The sequence below is a fragment of the Hyalella azteca genome, unplaced genomic scaffold (assembly GCF_000764305.2).
Source record: "Hyalella azteca isolate HAZT.00-mixed unplaced genomic scaffold, Hazt_2.0.2 contig6064, whole genome shotgun sequence".
Taxonomy (NCBI): Eukaryota; Metazoa; Arthropoda; class Malacostraca; order Amphipoda; family Hyalellidae; genus Hyalella; species Hyalella azteca.
The window spans coordinates 48,600-69,299 of NW_025936235.1; positions in this window are offsets into that span (position 1 = coordinate 48,600).

Consider the following 20,700-nt stretch of genomic DNA (forward strand, 5'->3'; position numbering starts at 1 on the left):
GTTAAACTGAAGTTAAGTTAGTTAACGAAATACTGGTATTAAATCCCGTAGATCAGTCACTGCAACACCTGCTCCCTCAGTAAATATCATTCCGATGTCACATATTACTAATCTACTTTTTGTACGAACATCGTCCTAAATTTCTTGCTTCTACGTTCACTGCAGCAGCGCCATCTATAGGAGACTGTCTAACATGAATTATATTACGCTGATGCCAAAGTTTATTTTCGTAATGCTTGTAGAAAAGCTCGAGCAAAAAAAAGAACATACCTTGAAGATATTTGTATAAAGTTGAATGATTTTTTTTTGTGATTTTGCAAGGATATTTGCATCTGATTTGACTATATCCAACCTCGCCTGAGCAACATTTCCGCCGAATGACTTTAGTCTCGTTTTCTTTTAGAAGAAAATTTGTTCATAGAAAATTTTTGACTGAAGGAGAAACAAAAGTATTGTTGCAGTTCAAGGGACAGGCAAATTTTATGTACGTTATACTTATATAAGTTATATTTAACCGAAGTTTCTGCGTTTTAAAATCGGCAAATTGTTGAAAGAATAATGGAAATGATATACAATTTAGAAAATATATGCTTACCTCTAGAAACGACCTATTTGTAAATGGGCAACAAATTTGAACGCACTCTCTTAGAACAGAATTTTCAACGCAACGAATCTTAAAAATTCCGTAAAATCAAAGCAAAATTATCAGTACCTCTTTATTTACGTTTGAGCTCTCGAACATGCTTGAATTATTTGTAAGAAGAATTACTAGACTTCATAAATTATTGGTATATAGAATAATTTTGTCATTCATAAATTATTGGTAAATCGAATAGCTGTCTTGAAGCATTTATGCAGCAAAATCGTCAGTTGGCAGTGCTCACTCCCAACTGGAATTCGGTGGCAAGTGCCTATTAATGGAACTCACCCACGACATTAACTTGATGGCAAGTGTTGATACATTAATCTCGTTTCCTAATTTCAATATAGGAAGTCGGGTTTCGCTCGATTCTTCATATGTAGTTAAACAATACATAATCACTATTCAATACCATCAAAAAATAAGTCCTATTCATCCATGTTTCATGTCAGTAAATTATCGTTCAGTTATCCTATAATTTTTCGTTTTCATGGTACTGGAACTAGTTGAATTAGAATCAAGAAAGGAGAAATCGCCATTCTAAAATACTGAACCAGTTAATAATGATTGGCAATGATTCAACGGCAGTCGACGAATGCGAGGCAAGGACAAAGGCTCCAAACAAAGACCTACATATATGCCCCGCAGTATTTCTAACATTGACTACGACAAGATACAGTATGTTGTATGTATATAGCCACAACCGCCAACTTTTGGCTCAAGTCTACAGAACAAAGTTCATGAGAGGGATTCTCAAATGGTTTTAAAATGATCGTTACTCTAACGAGGATCGTCTATTTTAGTTTATCAGGAGCGATAGGCACTCGTAGCAAAAAATAGGCAGATTTCCTCTTAGATAGGCTTTTTAACATGACGTTCAAGCACACGGTCCATGCAAGAGGGCATACTATTTTTCGTTAAGCACTGGTATGAAAAATATTGATCGAAATTCAAGTAAGGAGATGACAACTCTAATTTTCATCAGAGGTAATTTTCATCATCCGATACTCTCATCAGCATTATTTGAAATTCCCCGATGACTGCATAAGCCTTTTGCCAAACCACCACTTCTTTAATATCATTGAGTGCTGTAAAATGGCCAGCTCCGTAATTTGATAAAAACTATATAATACAAATTACTTTTCGTAAATTTAAATACTGTCAATTGGTCATCAATATTATCCCAAGCACTACTCTTTTAAATTTCATGTTCGTAATTTAAATAACTCTTCAGAGATAAATTAGTATGTTAATTGTGTTAATTAATTAATAAATTAATTAATTTAATAAATTAATTAATTTAAGCTCATTTAAGCTCGGATAATAATTAAATTAATTAATTAACACATTAAATTTCGTTGCACTCTGCGAACAGCCTGCGCTGAACATACATCGTTATATTCCTATCCGACCAGACATCCTAAATTAAAATCAACGTTTTTTCGAAGAAAATAACTCGTTATCAACGTTGGTTCAACGTCATTTACCCAAAGAGTAGTTCTTGCAGTTCAGACGCCGTGTGCAAGATTTGCTCCCAGTGGAGGAGACGGTGTCGGGTTCAACGCGACCAATGGCTGGTTTGCTCCTCCGCGATTAGGCATCAATAATAATTTGAAGCTGAGAACCGATATATATTTTTAAAGTAAATTTTGTGCTTGCCAAATACTTTATAGGTATAAATTCATCGGTAGTTCACCATATTGTGAAACATAAATGATATAACATGAATAACCGAGTATAATAAATAATTATAATCAGATTTCAGTTACTCTCCTTCTATGCAGTAGTTCAATAAAATTCCGCCTCTTGCTTCCAATGCTGCTTTATTGCTTCGGCTGAATTATAACCGTGAAAACTTGGTAGCCGCTTCTAATTAGCCCATTAATGCGGGCGATAAGAGGTTTGCGAGGAACTGTCCAAAATTAGAATGGCTTATATATATTTTCTGGTCAGAATCGGCGAGGAGGCCGGGCGGTTAAGCATAGCAGAATTGTAGCAGTGAGTTGCGAGTTCGAGACCGCAAAATGTTGTGAATGTTCTGCGATGTTAAGAATCGGCGACAGGCCTACGGCCTAATAACGCTGAAACCGCTATATTATTTATCTCTGAATAATTATTTTTCATTACAAGTCTCTTATTTAATAATTGCTGATATCGACGTGAACATTCAATTGAACATAACAAATTGAAAGTTAGATTCTTAGACCGTTGCTCTAAGAGAGAAAAATCATTGTTGTAAGCTAGGATATAATTGGTACAGGGTTAAATGAGCGCCTATATAGGCTGTGTGAAGCACATCAAAAGAGCGTATGCAGCTTTGATGTTGAAGATTCTATTAGCCGTTGTGAACGTGAAATCAATATATTACAGTCTCAACTCGCTCTGTCTAGAACAGTCGAATCTTAGAGGCTAATTCAACATAATGAAACCATAGTTGTGAATGAAAAAATATTAAAATTCTTATAGATATTCAAATAAATCAATTATTATTAATTGCTTCTATTTTTAATTGCTAATTGAATTGCAATTAATTTGTCAATTAATTGACAATTAGTTAATTATTTTGCAATTTGCATTGCATTGAAAATTGCATTTTCAATTGAAACTCACATCAAACTTTATGCCTCTAGCTCGTTCCCTGGGATCTTGTATGGATTGCGCAAAATTCATAAACCAAATTTTGATTTGCAATTTCAATTCCGACTATTTTTTGCTGATTACAATACTCCAATACTCAGAGCTTCAAATTCGCTACATTTTTGGTTCCGGTTTTAAATCTCACCACCAATCACTATACGGTAGACAATATTTTCATGTTCGTGGAACGCTTAAAGAATTTTACTAATGTTCAAAACTTGACAATGGCTTCATTTGTTGTAAAGAATTGTTTACAATATACCTCTTCCTGAAACCATTGATATCTGCCTCAATTCTATGTTTAAAAGCGTCATTGTCCGTGTCATTGGTTTGAACCGCAAATTTTTTAAATCTCTTCTTGAAATATCAGCTTTAAACTCATTTTTCGTATTTGCCGGCACGTTTTATTGACAAATTGACGGTTTGGGTACGGGCTTCCCTCTCGGCCCTACCTTTGCAAAGATTTTCATGTATTTTCACGAGGCTACATGTCCACTAGATTTTAAGCCACTATTCTATAACCGATATGTTGATGACATTTTTAAATTTTTAAGCATCCCTCTCATGTAGGCCTTTTCTTGGACTATCTTAATCTCCAAAACAATTAAATCAAATTTTCCAGCTTTCAATGGTGGAGCTTGTATCCAACAATAGTTTATATTTTCTTGATTGCAATGTTAAAAAAATTTAATGGCTGTTTCCAGTATCTGATTTCCGAACATCTACGTTTACTAGCTTAAGCACCAATTTTTTAGAGTTTGATCTTTTCCTTTCTAATTAAACGGGATTCAAACGTTAATTAACCGCGGCTTTCGCATTTGCTCTACTTTCCATGATATGCAATCAGAATTTGAATTTATACGCATTACTTTTTCACTAAATGGATTACCCTCGCAACTGGCCGGTGTATACTCAAATTAAGAAATTTTTGGCTAAGCAATATTCTTAGGTTGTTCCCTAACGTGACAATAGGAACGCTGTTTATTGTTAATTTCCTTGCTTTGGTCCCGATTCTGAGACTGAAAGTTTTGTTCTATAAATACCTCCAAAATGGAAATCTTCATGTATTGATGGCGAATAATTTTAAAATCAGTTCCTTTTCAAGTATAAAAATACACTTCCTGTTCTTATGCGATCATCCCTTGTTTATCAAATTGTTGTTCGCAGTGCGCATCTGCGTTGTAGATATGAAATTACGCAATTTCTATACTAGGCTGGCGGAGCACAAGGGAAGGAATTATAGAACAGGAAACCTGCTTGTGCATCCCCCTCATTCAGCTGTACGCGTTCGTGCAGAGCAGTGCAATTTTTCACGGAGTAATTCTCTCGGTGTCCGACAGTGATTTTAGAGTTTTAGCCTCCACAACAGGTGTTTCTGGCCTGTGAATTTTAGAATCTCTGTACATTTTTAAACAGAGGCCTAGTTTAAATGCCGCCAACAGTTCCTATCTCCTCGACATTGTAAATAGATAGGATTTTCTTCTCATGTTTTCTTCATTTTTATTTGTTTTCATCTGAAGGTTTTAATATCCTCAATGTGAATTTCAGCTTACTAATTGTTTTACTTGTATTCTAGGTTTTTGAACTGTCGATGGAGCTGGACTCCGAAACGTTTTCACTCATTAGAATTGTGAATTTTTGGCTGTTTTCTTTGATTAAAAATTTTTGATTCATAAGTACCAAAGACATTTCTGTACATTAATTGCGCGTGTCGCGTTGGGAAACGGCGAGTTATTGCGATATTTAGTTTTAGGGGTTAAAACCTGCAAATGGCACCTGTGGTCCTTTCTTACATGGTTCGATGCTCTTCCGGAGCTCATTCGTACTTAGTCTTTCGGCAGCTACTGATGCCAGATTTGCACATTCATATGCCGATAGTTTGTTCCTGTGACCATATTAGTACCAATTTTGAATTTTTTAACTTTGATTTCCCGATTTTCATATGAATTCAGTACCGTTGGATCTAGTCAGAGTTTACTTAAGAATTGTTAAGAGTTCATTACCTTGGGTATTCTCCTTAGTAAGTTACAAAGCTACCGTTGCTTATAATGCTGTTTCTTGGAACATAGTTTTCATATGTGATGATTATTTGAGAACGATTGAACTAAACTGTCTATTCATGGTTTATATTGGAAAAATTATTTATCTTGCTGTATTATCCTTGTTTTCAGTTTACGGACTCTGCTTTCGAAAATAAAATTGATGCCTCACTGGAATTTATATTTGGAACTGATGATCCGTTAACTCGGTTAACAGTACGAAGAAATCGAATTCCGTCAGATAACCGCGACATGTGCGTTAGACGTACTTTCCTTTCGATCTTCCAAAGTAAATCATGATAGTTTCTGAAGCCCAAGAAATTCACGACTGAAAATTTCAATTAAGAAGCAGCGTTTCAGTCTTTTTTTGGATCATTGATCGGTCCCTTTTGTTTCCGTCTGCAACATGATAACCAGTGAAGCAGTTCCGAGTTATACGTAGCGACATCACGCAGTTCCGTGGCTGAAACCAAGTTCATTTATAAAAGAAGACAAGGTCTATCTCCTCAGTCTCAACCTTAGCATACCTTGGGAGCGATCAAGACCCTGTTCTAACTACAATATAGGAGTGCAGCCCGCACATGTTCAATGCAGGAGACGACCTACCTGGAAGTTTGGGGAGGGTTTCTGGCCACAGTGGTAAGCAACTATCAATCAAATTGGTGCCAACCAGTGGCAGCCTCAAGACCTTGATTTAAGCGTCAATAACTTTAACCATAACATTATATCAACCAGCTCTAGTGTCTTCTCACAAACCAGATCTGTAATCACCCTTAAATACAACAAAACCTGGTGGACCCCAGCATGATCGGAAGCAGTTCAAGATAAGAAAACTGCCGAACGGCTTCTACTCTCACAACCCTCCAGAGGCCCCCTAATGCAGTTCAAGAGGAGCGAAGCAAAAGTAAAATTGGAGGTAAGGATGGCCAAGAGAGCATCTTGGTAAAATTATTGCTACACCCTGACATCAGACAACCCAGTTAAACTCTTGAGAAACGCATCAGACGCCTGCACACTCCATTCCATTATATGTAGATCCCAACTATTCATAACGAATGATACTATGATTGCTGACCCAGTTCTGAAGGCAGATGTCTTGGCCTCACACTACCAGACTGTTCTGAATATTCCCCACCCACCTCTCTTCCAGAAGCAGACCTGCCTCCTCTAGCCCTCTCCTTGAGCTCTGACAATGATGACTCCTTAAATAAGCCTATTACACTGCACGAACTGGAAAACTGTCTAAGTAATCTCAAAAACTCTTCCCCTGCACTAGATCACATTCACTATATGCACCTATCAAATCTTACACTGGAGTGTAAAATTAAGGTAGCCTCTTGATATCTATAATGAAAGCCTCTCCTCTAGTATAACCCCAACTGAGTGGAAAGCTGTTCTCATAATCCCAATCCCGAAGCCCAATAAACCCCTTACACATGTATCCTCATATCGCCCCATCTCTCTTCTCTCATGTTCTGGCAAACTGTTGAAATCGATTATCAATAAACGAATAGCTTTCTTTCAGGAACTTAACAAGATATTTCGACCAAGTCAGGGAGGCTTTCGTGCTCGCGTGTCAGCTGTACGTTGATCAGGTGGCTAGATTGACCTCTGCGATTTGAGACACACTGTACGCCCAGCAGGCAAAAGATATCAGCAGGCAAGTTTTGGTGACGATCTTCTGTGACCTCACAAGTGCTTTTGGCACAGCTTGGCACAATGGCGCATTGTACAAGCTAAGCAGATGTGGTGTCTGGGGAGCAATGTTGAGGTGGCTGAGAGTGTACCTCTCTGATGGACGCTTTCAAGTCTTCATTGAGGGTGAACTTTCATCAGTGAGGAAAATACTCCAACTTGGAAAATACTTGCTCACTTAAAGTTGAAGCCAACATCCCTCCACTATCAATCCGCTGTAAGCAGCTCCTGTGTCGTTACTATCACAGACTTGCCACACGTCCTATGTGCTCCAAACCCAATGATCTTTGCTGCTCTGAAAGCCATGACCCATACCATTCAACATCTGCTTTCATATTGCTATCTTTCACCGCTCCTGCACGAGCTACTTTTTCAGAACATAATTTGCCCCTCTTCACGCCATTGAGATACCCTTTCTTGTCTCCCCTCCCTCCCTGGTACAACATCCAACACAACATCCTAACAGTCTTAGCATCAACTCCTGTGTCAGGCCTCTCATCTAACTCTGCTTCACAAATCTTCAAAGATCTTCTACAGAAACATTTTTAAAACTTCTCAGCAGCCTTCAATGAAAGATTTCTAGTAACTAAACCCTTGCCCTCCTCATCAGCAGCCATGGTGGTGCCTTCTACAGGTGTACTCCTCAACTGAAAACTCCGCCCCGAAGTCTCAGTTCTTGAGACAGCTCTTTGTCATCCATGAAGCATTGGTGTGGGCACAACACAAACTCAGACATCAAGAAAAAATTGTAATTTTTACAGACTCCCTTAGTTCACTGTTTCTAATTAAAACAGGACACCCCCAACATACGTTCGCCTTGTTTTCCAGATCCAAAGCAAGCTGAATGCTCTTGTAACTTTACATGATGTCATGTACCAGTTTTTTTAGGTCACGGAGGCATTGCTGGGAACGAAGCAGCTGACCACGTAGCATTGCAGACTCCCCTTTGGCATCGTACAATTACTCCCAGGCCAAAGGAAGAAACGGTAACAAATATCCATTTGGCTTTTTTAGAGTACCTACTGGCAAAGAGAATGGGTTAATAGCACCGAAGCTTCAGGAAGGGCCTTTTTCCTCCGTCAAATCAATGATAGATTAGGCAACTAGCCATGGGCACTGAACCGAACCTGAACTGAACAAGCTTGCAGAGACAGGACTTGCTAGCCCATTTTTACCCTTGTTTCGAAATTGAAAAATTATTTTGTTCCTAAATAAATTTACACTTACCAGTGTCATAGTGAAAATCTTTAACCCAACTTCATCCTTCCATTTTCTTCAATCCTTTCCTATTCTTCTACTTGTCCACTTGTAATGAAATTTCAGGTCCAGGCAATATCTCGACAGGATGGGAATAGCAAGCACGCGCCCAAACAGCTCCTACATTTTTGTGGTGGCAGGCTTCAAACACACCCGAAAAAAAATAAATCCACAAACTATGACAAATACGTATAATATTGTGAGGAATGTCTCATTTTCTAAAATTCTATTCAACTCACGAATGCAGGAATTCCAAATTGAAATTCAATATCCTGCCCTAAACCAATGGGATGATTGTTAGAAGAGTATTGCACCGCAGAAACCGTTGCTGAGTATTGAAAATATCGAACAGTTCCACAATGTTTCAGTTATCAAGTACAATTATACGATAGTAATTTACGAACAAAAATATCATTTATTAATTTGAAGTCGAACGTATAGATGACAAGATGTTCAAGAAATTTGTTGTTAGAGTTCGTCAAGAAAACCTCGAGGAAACGTATTTTGACCGATGCCAGGAGGGCAAAACTACACCGTCGATGGCCGTATGTCGTTAGCTTATCATCCGAGGTTAAACTTAAGTTAAAGAGATGCAAGAATAACAATAAAAGCTTTTTATCCGGCTTGCGGTGGAGTCCCAAGTCAAAATAGATCACAGCCTGATTCAAGTCATTCTAAAACTATCATTTATACATTTATGAGTGGCATCCTAGCTGAGGAACTCGTTTTGTTAGTAGCCACGAGAAATGATTTATAACGATTAGTTTTGGGACGCGATGGAGTGCTTGGTATGAAATATTCCAAGTTGAGCCCTGTACTGTCTACTTATTAACCCTCTTGTGAGTGGACCAAGAAATACGAAGTTCTGAGCTAGATTCATGCAAATTTATGAACAATTTTATTATTTTTTTATTATTTATTAACTTCTGAGGATTTATTTATTGAGAATTTATTTATATATATTTATTGTCCGAATTGACCGAGTGAATCGAGTACTTGGCATTGGTTAAACGTTTGTACCTAATTTTGAAGGGAAAACTCAAATATACTTTAATATATCTGGTTATTGATATTAGTTTCAGAGAAATTGTTTCATAAAATTTTTGAAGTGAGTAAAACAACAGCGTCAATTTGGTGTCTAAGCCACAGAATAAAAGTTTATTTTAATACCGATATTTTATTTCTCGAGAACGGTTATGGGCCGATATTTGGTATGAGATCACGAACACGTGGCTGGAGATTCACATAGACAAGAGAACAAAGCTTCAAACACAGCGACAGGGACGTTGGGGTAATATATACAGTAACTTGCCAGAAAATGGATTAATATTGAAGAAAATATTGTGTGTCTAATTATTTTTTTCTGGAAATTAATAAAATCATTCAGCTTGATTTTTTTTAATTTGGTTTACGCCAGCAACTAGGGAAATGGTTGAAAGGATGGATAGCTTGAAATTGACTTTCTAGCGAATGTTTCACCTAGCAATTAAGTGTATCGAAATTTTTACTAATCGCACCCAAGCCAATAAAATAATCTCCCAAAATAATTTGATAATTTTTATCTCTTGCAGCTGATTTTCCTTTCCCTAAAAGACCTCGTACTTTTATCATAAGTGTCAGTGGGTTGGCGATATTGGTCAGTTATGAGGATCGAATTGCAGTTATCCGATTTGTTTCGATGAGCATCATAAGGAAAGTTTCTATGAAAAGTGGTATAAGGTACATATGTAACGGCAATTAAATTTTATCTTAAAGAAATTGGTGGGGTTTGATAAAGAAGTACACTTGTAGCAGACGCTATAATCCGTTCCAGATTAAGGAGCGTTGACTCCTGGAAGGTGGACTATACCTAATCAAATTTTTCCATTCCGAAAAACTGAAACATTATTAATCCTTTCTTAGCTTGAAATTTTTTGGGACACATTTTGGTAATATAATTTAAAAATTACATCGGAGACAGAAAGTATTCTTGCGCCAAATAAAAAAGAAAGGAAAAGACAACACAGCGTCATATAACATAACACAGTGATCTCGGCGCTGAAGTGTAGGCCTGATGTGGCCTGTCGCCGATTCTTTTACTTTTCGTGCCTTGTTCACAGAAGATCTAAATCGTGTCATTTGACCGGATCTTTTCATGACTGACGATAGTTTCATTTCTTCATAATAACCGCATGGGTTGCGTGAGCCTGTCGAAGTCTGAAACACGATTTTGCAAAAATTTTGCGTCGATTACCGATTCTATCGGCTTCCGGGGCTCCAATGCATGTGCATATTAGGGTAATCATCATTAAAAAATGAAACAAAATTTATCGCCCAGAAAGAAAGACACATTCTTCTTTCAATTTATTCACTTAAGTCTTAAACAGTAGTAATATTAACCATCAACAAAAAAAATGTAATTAATTCATGTTATATATAGTTTACGGACGATACTCTTGATATTAAAATGTATGATAGACCGTAAATAGTTGATACTGCAGGTCTATTGCGTGCTGTTCAAGAGCAATTAAAAAAATAATAACTTATGTAGATTTTTGAGCATTTATGATGTTCTGACTGTGTGATAAGAGAAACGTTAACTTAATTGTTTGTCGACTTTTTTTATTGCACATATATATTATAACTTATTTCCTGCATTATCTTAAGTGGTGGAAATAATTCCTGTTTATAAATATCCAAAATTTAAAGAAATTTACTTAACAGCGCTAAAAGATCTGTAATTGAATATTCACTCGACAGTATCAATATCGACACGTTGCTTCAGCAGCAAATGTTGTGTCCGTGTAGCGCGCGGTTGGTAAAAAGTTGCGCACGAGCTTGGATGATTTGTCAGGCCGTGCGACGCGATACCATTTATGGCGACACTTTTTTAATGTATATTCAACAAATGACTTTCGAATACAATACAGCAAACACCAGAGTGTTCACTGTTATTTCTCTGCGAAGAATTCCATTTACTGCACGTGAAATGTGGATACATTTCATGAATAATTCACATTTAATTTCATGCCCTAACAATTAATAGTATTCTAGATTGTCACTTACTAATTGATGTTGATTTTATACTGCTTCGCACAGGCAAATTTTAATGACTGAGATTAAAAATAGTTTAAAATTTACTTGAACAAGCATCTCACTCCCTCGGTTTCTTTCGCAGTTCCAGAATTATGTTGCAGCCTGAGATGTGACAAAAATTTTTTTATTGCGCATTAAAGTACTGGCCCAGCCAAAAATGTGTCAAATTTCAGTGTGGAATAGGAATGCTGCAGAAAAATAACACATAGTACGTACAAAGTATTAAAAAAAACACTCGTCAGTGACTTTAACTTAAAGTTGTACAGAAGACGAGACCTGGGGTGATTAATGTGGTAAAGTTACTCAATTAGTACACTAGAAAAATTAAACTGAAAAAATTTCCCCTACTTCTTTATTGGAAGATCTCCATTGCTAATATTCATCAATTCTAGCGTGGTGAAATAAAATTAAAGAGCGAGAAGAAGTCCGTGACATTGTTGAATCTTCAAATCGTTGGGACATAACTTAACTAGACTTGAGGACTTTTCCAATAAGTTCAGTCTTACTTGTGGGCAACAAACTTGGGTATCGAGTGGAGCAAAGTCTATACATGCCAAAAACATTGAAGCTGAAGCATAATATAATCTTTCCTTACCACCGCTCGTGCCAGGCATTGATTTAAGGTGATGCATGGCAGTAAGAATCTGTGTAGTCCCATATTGATAAAGACTTAATTAGATTTGAATAATAGTGAATGATTAATAGGAGGAAATGTAGTGCAAAAACAGGATTAAAACATTTAGCGTGTATTAAAACTTTATAGTGTAGTTCTTATTTTTGTTATGAAATTTATGAAATTATCACCGTCAACAGGAAAATAATTTACGCAGCCAAATCAATAAGAATTTCTGATTAGGTTTTACGAGTGAGTAGTGACATATTGTTGTCTCGGGCTGTGTTACGCACGCAGGGCTGTGACTAACGCACACAAATTTCGACCAGGAACACGCAAATGATGCAATCAATAGCCACTATAGAGTTGAATGGAATTCCAAAGTCCTCTGTCTACGACTATAAAGACTTTGGGAATTCTGGCACTCGAGGATTCTCGAGACTGAAACTTTCCAATGAACGAAATTTGAGGAACCCATTGATCAATCTTGAATAGGTGCATAAATATGATTAAAAGCCTCAAACAATACTCTGAAGGTTCGTATAAACGCTCGCCTCACGGCGCCAGGCTTTAATGTATTATAATATTCTTGTACGATAACGCAAATACTCCAGCAACAGTTGAAACATTTTTTTTACCTAACCGAGTTTCCTGCAACACGCGTTTCTGAAACGTTTTTTTTTTTTATAAGAAAAGCACTGTAGACAGTAAATGTTTATGAGGTAATGAGGGTCGTTGCTAAACAAAGAACTAAAATTTATTTTCCAACAATTTTGAGTGGTTTGAAAATTTTCGGCGGGTCATAGCTTCATTAATGCTTGTTTTGAGAACGTGCTACATGTTTCTAGTACATTCTGGAATGTTCTGGTGTGAAATATTAGTCAAAAGTTTTTTTGTACGAATACTTTTCTGACCCGAAGAAGTTAACATGTTGCATTAATTTTTGTTGCATTGAGATTTAATTTCTATTGATGCTATTTTTGAATACAATGCGCCTCTATACATAATAAAAATCACTTCTCCTGTTCAGTTTGTGTACTTACATACATTAAAATACGATTTTTCAAGTGTACGAATATTTATTTCCCCCCACTGTATGTTTGCCAAGTTGCTACGTACATAGCTCGATCCGCATGTTGCGAACGGTTCATGTTTTGTACTTGTGGTTAAACATAGGCCGCACAAGCTAAAGCAAAATGTATTCATTCGTATGCACCTGGTCTCAGTCTCCTAAAAGCTGTTGGTACTATGAAGAACTTAAAATTTAGTCATCCCTGGAAACTGAAAAGCAAAGCGGGACTCATATGATTAAGGGAGGGTGCAGCAGAGAATTAAGCAGGTGAAGCAGCAGCCCTGTCAAGACGGAGTTGATAGTTTAGGTTTAGGATTAAAATGGCTTGCCCCTGCAGGGGAATAATACCTTTCGGAAGAGCCAGTGCCAAAACCTAGACTTTTAAGTGCAGGATGCATATGAATAGTATATCAAACGAAAGCCATTAAAATTGGCAAAATGACTTGGCATATCCCACTCCGGTAAAAGAAATTTAGACTTTTTAAATTAGAATTGGCTAATTGGCCGCTGTGGCAACAAGATGTGGGAGTCGACGAGCGGTATCAACAGCCAATAGGAGCTCGAAATGATCTGCTGTATGACGAACATGGAGAAGCTGGAGCCTAGCTTATGAGATCGAGAACATCATTGGCACCAAGGGAACGCCAGTCTTCTTGAATTTATACATCTTGTTGTACATTGAGATTTGTCGTTGGAATCCATAAGGGCGCAACGCGCGCACGTTGTAGATAACTGCGAATTATTATCTTTGAAGTTGGAAATAATCGTGAAGAAATATATCATACAGGAAAAAATCGATTAAAGTTGCACCCTTAGCTTTGCGAGATATTCAATTCAGTAATGACATACATTACAGTATCGACCATCAGTACAATCAATTCGAGTATAACTATTTCTTCCGACGCTGTAGAATTTCCACTTTTCGATTAATTAATTAAGAAGACAGTATAATCTAAGGCTCAAAAAATAGGGCGCGTAATTACGATTTTAAATAATTATACATAAGCGGTAAAGGTTATATATTCAATAAACTGAAAGTAAAAGCCTCTTTTGCAAAATAAATCACTTTCGAGTAGCCACCAACATGCAATACCTTAGGAGATTATATCCGCCAAGAACGCAACTCAAAATTTTTGTTCCTAATCTTTTAAAAATTATTTTTGGATATGGATACCAAAGCTCCGTTTTTGAGAATTTAGTGCATAGATGCAGGCCTGAGTTAAGTTTGTGAGGATATATTGATTGCAGAGATGCAGGCCTGAGATAAGTTTGTGAGGATATATTGATTGCAGAGATGCAGGCCTGAGATAAGTTTGTGAGGATATATTGATTGCAGAGATGCAGGTCTGAGATAAGTTTGTGAGGATATATTGATTGCAGAGATGCAGGTCTGAAATACAGCAGGGCAATTAGGACCAGTAATCCATTATGGCTAATTGGTAGCACGTGCAGGGCGGGCGCTGACGAGCTGATCGCTCTTCGATGAGAAATTCGCTCGCTAATGCTGGCGCTGAACATTCACCCGGGATCATTAATCTTATCAAAGGTACGTAATGTGCAAATTTCGTCTCATCACATTATACACAAGTAAAAATGTCACTAGAGTGCTTTAATAGCAGATTCACTAGAAATTTAAAAGCGAAGAAAACACCACAGAAATTCAGCATATCTCTATTGAAAACGTTTCGGAGACCAGCTCCATCGCCAGCTCCATAAATTTAGAACACAAAGTCAAAAAATTTGTAAAGTTTGGAGTAAAACCAAACACACAGAAGTTAAAAGCCTAAATTTACAGACAAAGGGCAGAATAATAAAGTAAGTACCTATCTATTAACAATTTCTAATGGATAAGAACTGTAGGCAGCATTCAAATTTAACAGGCTTCTCTTTAAAAATATACAATGATTCCAAAATACGCAGATCGGAAGCACCAGGGGCCATATTTTCAAAGCTCGCTAAGTGAACGTAAGTACTTACGCTCTATTTTCTTGTCTGTGATTGGTGGATATTGCTTGAAAGGCTGTCAATGATTGGCTGATGAACTATAAGCTAAAACCTTAAAAGTCAGTGTCGGACACCGGAACGTTGCACTGTTCGGCGTGAGTGCGCACAGCCGAATGAGGACATGCATTCGGCATTTCATAAACATGCATAGCTCAATATTTTTCGTGATAAATTGAAGGTTAAGATTACGTTTTAATTAAAAAATTTAAAGCTATTCGTAAAGATAAGTTCGAGATACAATATTGATAGAGTGAACGCGGGCAATATTTCCACGAAACGCACATCACCCTAGCTGGGTGGAGATTTGAAGAACTTCGCATGCTTGTAATACGTTCAAGTGGTTCCATTTCCTTATACAAAGTTTATTTTCAGATTATTCGTTTATATCTATCGGATATTTGACAGCGACGGTTTTTAATATGTTTCGGCATCGTTCTCATCTTAACCTGTTACGATCAGCTGAGCCCGAAGCCCTAAACTTTAAATCGGAATCGCGTTAAACTTTAGATCGGAATCTAAAACCAACAAAACCTTACCTCTTCTACTTAAGGTCAAGCTTGAGTGGAATTTGAGTTCGGCGAGTTGCGGGCTTCACCTGCGCTGCAATGGATTCATGTTCATTAGAATAATATTTGCCAGGAATTTTTTCGCGATATACTGCGTATGAATGGAGCGCCGCGCTGTGGCTTCTTTAGGAAACGATCTAAGCTCAATATTCATGTTCACTACCTTCCGTTGCTTCAAAGATTGAGTTTCGATTTTTCAAACGTTGAAGAATTATTCCTTCTTTCATTTCTATCATTGTTAGACCGAATAATTGTACGAAAAAATACTTTTTATGCAGAGAGCGATTCTATCTCTCCTCTTGTGATTGCTGGGATGACGTCAGACAGCCTTGGTCTAGAGCACCGGTCACCGTCCTGACAATAGGCTTGTTCTTGCACTTGAAACTCATCGCAGTATAATATCCTAGCGAACGATAGTGGTTTTACACGTGATTGTATTTCAGATAAACACCAATTCTCTCTGGTAATTTAAAAAAAATCTTACAGACTTGCAGTCTCTCGTGCAATCTTACTTACTTAAATATTAAACGGTCCATCATTGTCAATTAAGTTCGTTAATTGTAGCCATTCTTTAACGTGCAAATCAATTGCATGGAACTAATTATGGGAATCACTCAGAAAGTATTTCATTTAAATTATTATGTTAATTGTTAAGAAACATCTCGGTTCTTGATGAATTCAGTAAAGAGGAAGACTTCCAATATTTATCATGCGTCGTAAAACTTCCGTTTGATGGTTGCATGGAATTCGAAACGTTAGTTAAACTTAGGGGAATGTTTTATTGTTAAATTTTGCTTGCAATGCGATCCATATATCTGCTAATCAGTGAAGAGCGCAGATTTTTACGCTCGAAAACAGGACCATCAAAGAGTCTGGTTTCAATTAACAGCTGAGGGCTAATTTGTTTTCTTGTCTCCAACGAAGCGCGCGAAATGCGTTCGAAATGAATGGTGCAGAGACATTTGTATGGGTGAAGAGACCATAAGATGGTGCAGAGACCGTGAGATGGGTGCAGAGACAAAAGTAAAATATAAAGACATTATGTTAGGTACAGAAACAATTGGAAGGGTGCAGAGACAAGTAGAAGTGCATAGAGAGCAGTGAGAACAGGAAAGTTTGAGAGACAATAGGAAGGGTACATAAACAATAGGATGACGCGAAGAAGAAATCGAAGGCCAACTTCGTTGCCATCTGGTATCGTGGGCTTCAAAGTAAACGCTTTCAAGACGTAAAACGTAACGCTTTTATGTTAAGAAAATGTAAACGACGAGCGCGACAAAACTGACGCGTATACCAGGGCTGTGAGTAGTTTCTATTGACAGTTTTATCAAAACTTTGATAATAAATAAATAATAATTGCTCGTTGACGATCAATTAGAGTTAATATGCGAAATAAGTTTTTAACACCTGTAGCAGGTAGCAGGTGCATGCAGCGATCTCACGGGTGAGCACAATAAGTAACATTGAAATATTGAATTGAAATAGTAACATTGAAACATATTGTTTGGGGTTGGTGCGCTCTTGCATAATAAAAATTTTTTAGAAATTCTTATTCGAGTACAAACAAATGTTAACATGAAAAATTTCCTTATACTTTCTAGAATGTTTACAAAAACTCAGTTTTAAAACTCCGTTGGGTTTTTAATTTGATATAAAACTTCGACACAACTATGGAAGCTACCGAAAAAAAACTTTTTATCGGCAGAAAACCAAAGTAAAGTAGTTCGTACGATCATTTTGACCAAGATTAGTAATCATGATTGAAATCTGTTCTGTTGGAAAATTCATTTACTTTTTCCATTCCGGTCGGCGATTAAATAGGCGACACAAATTTCGTGTTGTGCTTCACCTCTCCTATATATGTAATTAATAAAAACGTGGTACAAAAACGAAGTTTTGTATACAAGCCGTGATGAAATTCAGATATTGGATCGGACACGATCAAAAATAACTTCGCGTTAAATTTTCTACAATTTCCCTAACTGCTACCTATGAACTACTGTTCCGATATACACGAATAGCAAATACGGTTCGCTTTCAATTAAATTAGATATATATTAGAACGGTAATTCTATGATGTCTTTGCAAACATGTCTCTGAGACTGATGGCTGTTACCCTCCAACTTGCTCTTCTAGAACATCTAAAATATCTTTGAGATCATGTAATTAATTATTTATTTATTGATTTGTTATTAGAAAAACAACAACTAAATACCCTCAATTAGTTGCGTTGACTTTAAGAAATAATTAAGTCTGCTTAAGACGAGTCGTAGCAGCTGGCACGCTGAGCCATCTGGGGTAATGCAGGGACAACAGCTGGGGTAATGCTGGGACAACAGCTGGGGTAATGCAGGGACAACAGCTGGGGTAATGCAGGGACAACAGCTGGGGTAATGCAGGGACAACAGCTGGGGTAATGCAGGGACAACAGCTGGGGTAATGCTGGGACAACAGCTGGGGTAATGCAGGGACAACAGATGGGGTAATGCAGGGACATTGTCTAGCAATACTCACTTTATTCTAGTTATCGCGTCAAGTTCTAGTTATCTTCATCAAGCTTTATTCTAGTTATCGCATCAAGAGCGCCCACAAATGGCAATATTTTTCCTCATTAATCTCAAGTTTTCTTAGGAAAGGTGGGGTTGTAAAATATACGATTTTTCCATTACATCTTCAACAGATAGAAGTTAACTCTTTAAATCAATGAAAATCAAATCAACAATGGATGGCATTGTATTCTTTTATATATATATATATATATTTTAGGTATATTATCATCAGAAGCTTAGGGATATTGAGTAGACATTAATTCTGTCAGGGAAGCAGGTGCTATTCAACTAACGCATTGAATGCAGGATAATTGAAAATACATTAGTTTATATTATTGAATAATATTGAACTTGCTTTACAGTGCATATTAAATCTAAACGCGAAGATGACAATAACTCAAATTCAAAGATGTATAATGATACAAATAAATAATTAAATTGAAATAAGAATTTGCGAGAAATATGGATGTAGCCGCATAGGTCTTACAAGTGATAGAAACGCATTAAATGAGTATGGTTTGCTTAGCGTAAGGGCTTAGTGCATTTAATTTTGCGCTAAATTCGGCACATTCAGCAAGATTCAGGCAAGAAAAAAAATGAAAAAAATGAGAATCTAGGGTCTTGCGGGGCCTGCCTGTTTAGTATGAGAGAGCGTAAACGAGATAATTATTCTAGATTCTAGTACAGAATTGAGCTTCGAAATGAAAAAAAATTAAATTTAAGAAATTCAGACGTATTCACGTACAAAAACCATGACGTAGACTCCTGTATCGTTTGAAACTACATTAATTTTGTATAGTATTCATTGCTTCATTTTCGGTTCAACAGGATGACTTCAAGAACGGCTGTTGCATAATTCCGACACAAAAAGAATATACTGTATATTGCAAGTATCTGTTACATATCACCCGATACATCACGATACAGTGCGTAGCTCCAGCTCTGCACTGTGGCGCTGCGTAGCTGGTAAAAAGTGGAGTGCTCATTGCCTGGTCCGATCTTTTTCATCATCCACACTTTGACTCATAACTTAGCCATGCATCTATATCGTCAGTTGTGGATGATAAAAGAGTGCTGAAGAGGATTATACAGACACCCTGGCAAGCTAAAAATTGCAGGAAAGGTTGAATGGTCGACAATCTAAGATTGGGCCGTAGTGATTAATATGTAATTCAACGATACCAAATTTGAAGTGATGAGATGCAGAATTGGTATATAGAACGGGATGCAACAACGCGACTTGACCTCGGACGGCACGGCGATGAAATTCAGGAGAAGCAACTTGCTCGTGTTCTCGGAGCGTTGATGAGTACTGAAGCAATATTTGATGAACGCATCGCGACAATAGTTGCGGAAGGCAGAGAACAAATGGAGTGGATCTGGCGGAGATTTAGTTTAGCAAACGATTACATTCATCATAACATTCGTGTTCCCAAGTATGGAGTAATGCTGCCAGCTCAGGGCGCCTCTGAAAGCGGGCGCGGTGCAGCAATTGAGGGCAGTCCAACAGATCTTCACGGAGAGGACCAGCGGGATGAGGGACCTGCGCTAATGGGACAGAATGGAACACTTGCAACTGAACATAATGGAGAGGATAAGAGAGAATAATATCATACCAAAAGAATAATATCATCTGGAAGATGATGACTGGGCTGGCTCCAATTTTGATAGTGAAACCATTATAATAGTGACATATTACAATGAAAGGAGGAAAGACGGTGCAGGAAACTTTCTTTGAATAACACATCTGCTGCCATAATTCAGATTCTATTGGAGTGCAGAGTGATCTTTTCTATGACGGTTCCGAGGCTATTGAATGCCCTGCGTTTTTTAGAACGATCCCGGACCGTGTGTTATTGTCCCACTGCCCTCTGCTAGGAGCAAGCCACAGCATTTGGCATCAGCTGGCCCAAATGAGGACTGATGCATGGTGGTCACGGTCAACGCTATCTCAGGGCCCGAGTGGCGGACGATTGAACAATCGGTGGACGACGAAGGATGCGCATCAGCGTGACCATGGACATTAAACGGTAAATACTTTATGATGTTAATGTGAGATTTTTTGTTGATATATTGTGCGTGCCATGATACATTTTTCCGTAAAGTAAGTTAGAACCGTAAAAAGGCTAGTTAATCTTACATGTTATTAATCAATTTAAGTCGGATATTTAAAGAAGCTACAATGATAGTTTTGTAGGCAATTTCTTTAATGATTCTATGTCGCAATTTAATCAGAGAAGAAAAACACTCATTTGGTCTCCGAAAAAGTGAGTCTTAAAAGAAGTGCTAAAAATAAGTATATGCCGGATAAAACGTGGGTTAATGTGAAATTTCAGAAGGTTTTCGAAACAAGTATATGAACCGCGGTTTTGTGCGCATCAAAAGATTTGCGGTTAGTTGCGCATATGTTACCAGCATACCCAATGGAATGGAATAAAATACGGTTTAGCATAGATAAGATCAAATTCTGGAATGTTAGAAATTTCCACATTCCTTGCGCTCTAAGTTTCTTTTCCTTCATACCTATTGTTGGTATGAAATTGTAAATAGTAA